The sequence below is a fragment of the Lathyrus oleraceus genome, chromosome 5, assembly GCF_024323335.1.
Source record: "Lathyrus oleraceus cultivar Zhongwan6 chromosome 5, CAAS_Psat_ZW6_1.0, whole genome shotgun sequence".
Taxonomy (NCBI): domain Eukaryota; kingdom Viridiplantae; phylum Streptophyta; class Magnoliopsida; order Fabales; family Fabaceae; genus Lathyrus; species Lathyrus oleraceus.
Genome location: NC_066583.1, coordinates 364,376,126 through 364,379,155, shown reverse-complemented (window position 1 = coordinate 364,379,155; position 3,030 = coordinate 364,376,126). Strand labels below are relative to the sequence as shown.

Sequence of the window (3,030 nt, the reverse complement as noted above, 5' to 3'; positions counted from 1 at the left end):
AAGGGAGACTTTGACAATCATTTAATTTGAATCATGCTAAAGTCTATGAATAGAGGTGAATACAATGAGAAACTGGGTCATTTGTCTCGTACCCAAAGATATTCACAATGAGTTAATGGAATTCCCCACTCCTATTCCTTCTCTATTGCTCATGGCTCATGTCACACAATTGGAATCTTGATTGACAAGCTCTTGAAGAAACACCTTTGATGTGATTTGCATAGTAGTCCACTAATTTATTTGTCTGGGATGCCTTAACTGGAAGTTTGAATTTGAGGCCTTGATATCCACAACATTGCAGGAACTAGTCTTACAAAGTGATCAAAAGACTTTTGATCACTTGAATAGACTGAGGGATTATACACAATCAAAAGATTTAGTTAATAAAAAATTATTTTGATCAACTTAATCAAAGGGAATGAATTAATGGTTAATTATATATAACCTATCTAAAGATCGATCAACTAATCAGATCATTCACAAGTCACAAGTTAAGGGATCATACATAGGTTAGGGTCAAATTAATCAGCAAGCATCAAGTATTCATATGGAAAACAATTTGATTAAAATTATCCATTAAATCAAAACCCTAATCTAAGGAAGCATTAAATTCCATGACTTTTCTAAGACCTAGGGGTAAAAAAGTCAATATACATGGATGTGGATTAATTTCTAAATCAAGGTTTAATTACAAATTCAATTAAAATCTAACTAAATCCTAATTAAATCGAATCACAAATTTAATTAAAATCCAATTAAATTCTAATTAAAATCCTAATTAATTTCTATTTGCATGATTATTTACATGATTAAAAGTATTAAAACTAAACTAACCAATTCAAGTGTTAATTCTACTAATTAATTTTACATTGAAAAATGTAAAAAAAACAGAAATTATCAATTAAAGAAATCAATAAAAATCTAAAAAGAAATGAAAACAAACAAAGGAAATAAGGGTTTATGGGCCAGGATGAGGGGTGCAGGAAGCAGGAATTGGGTGCAGAGGCCCAATTCCACAAGCCCAATCCGAGGTCAGTGTGGACAGGGGGGTGCATGCGTGAAAGGGTGCCAATGGTAAATGAACTGGGTATGGGAGCCTAAGGTCCAATCCAAGAAGGATCTCACAAGAAGACATTCAGACTTCAAGGTAAATAAATCCTCTTCACACTCAGGCCAAGCTCTTCCATGGAGATTTCCGGCCATCGCCTCCACCACACTGGAAATCACTTTCGACGGTGGAGGCGGACCAAACACCATATACCATATACCAAACGAACCATCACCTCATCCTCTTTCTAAGCCCTAAACTCACATCCACCAATTGAGGCTTCAATGGCGTGTTCCGAGGAAGAGCTCTGGTGAGGGTTGATTCACAGGGAGAGAGAGAATTTGAGATTGATTTTGTGAGAATCCCGAGAGTGAAAATTGTTGAGATCTCCAACTGAACCGTGATGAGAACTTTTATAGAACCCGATTCTGTTGCAAACTCACATGAAATTTAGGTTAAATGCATATCGAAACTAGGAAGATAGTTGTGAAATGCATTAGTTAGTTAGTTGGTTAGTTCGTTATGTTAATGAGCTTGGTGTTAATTTGAAATGAATTTGAAGTCAGTTTGAAAATGAATTTGAAGGTAATTTGGAAATGAATTTGAAGTTTGAAGTTAGAGTTAATTTGGAATGAAATTGTTGGATTGTGATTAGTTAGTCGTATTTTGATTTAATTGGCCTTGTTAGTCATTCTGCAGAAGAGTTTCCAATGTGTTAAACTAGGTCCTGTTAGGAAAAGTCAGTTTTGAATCAATTCTGGTATTGGAATTGAGCTAACCATGTTCTGCCTTGGAAACTACTATGGCCTTGAGATTTTCTTGTTAGCTTCTGATTATAACTGATCTTGCCATTTACTATTTGAAAAGCTTGATTATTTACACTATTAGGTTAATGTTGATGGGTTGGTTTTGGTATCTGATGAACCATTGTCATGTTTATGTTATCATTGTTGATGTCCGCTCAATGTGATGCAGGTTGGAATTTGGCTTCATTTGAGAGTGGATGCATCATTGTATCATAAAGGATGACCAAAGTATCTTCATTTTTTAAACTTAATCCAAGTACAAGTCATGTAACTAGTATGGGATGCCATGTTTAGTGTAGTGTATAATGCAATGTTTGTAAACAAACCACGTTTAGGTCATTCTCATGTAATAAAAACAAAAGTGTACTTAATTTTGAAAGTGGTGAATGAAAAGTTTTAGTTCAAATGCAATTATTTCAAAATGTATGAGGTACTTATATGATACATATATGAAAGGGATACTATGATTTAGGCTTAGAAAAAATCTTTGATTTGTTGACTTTGGTCAACTGGTTGACCAGAAAGTCAATAATTGACCAAAAGTCAACCTAGTTGAAAAAGATGTAAATAAATCAAGGCTTATGGTTAATTTAAAAATGGAATGTAATGGTCAAAATGAATGAACAAAACTTGTGAATTGAGCAACCATATGACTTGAATTAACATTTTCTATTTTGCACCAATGATCATGCCATGCCACAAGATGATCTGTATTAATGACAAGCAGATCCCAAGACAAACTTGTGAATCATATGAATGAAATGGACTAAGATGCATGGATGAATCATAAATCAAAGGCCAATAATTCCCTTATGAAAAACAATCAAATGGACCAAGAGATCAATGCCTTAATGCCATCATGAATCATGAATCAAGGACCATGAGCCTATGCATTTTAAAGCATCAAGAGACCTAAGTCAATGGCCTAGGAATGGATAAGTAGGATGCATATGTGGATGCTTGAACCAAACCTTGAATCAGATGAAATCTCAACCATGTAGGCATGTAGGTTAACTGGATGATTTCTATGATCACATGGAGCATTTGATGATGGATAATGCATGATATGATGGTCAAACACCTTGTAGCGGGAAATTCATGATCATCAAGCTAGAGATCAATTAACAAGAGTCGCCACCGCACTTTTATTGTTTCCAAGGGAAAGGGGAAAAAGTA

The 3,030-nt window shown here is 34.5% G+C and overlaps 1 long non-coding RNA gene across 1 annotated transcript; it reads left to right on the top strand.

Annotated features, from left to right (window-relative positions):
• Positions 1–1,108: 1,108 nt before the first annotated feature.
• Positions 1,109–2,265, top strand: LOC127084726 (uncharacterized). Its single transcript, XR_007788775.1, has 2 exons — positions 1,109–1,633; positions 2,024–2,265. It is a non-coding gene; the product is annotated as an uncharacterized LOC127084726 (long non-coding RNA).
• The last annotated feature ends 765 nt before the right edge of the window (positions 2,266–3,030 follow it).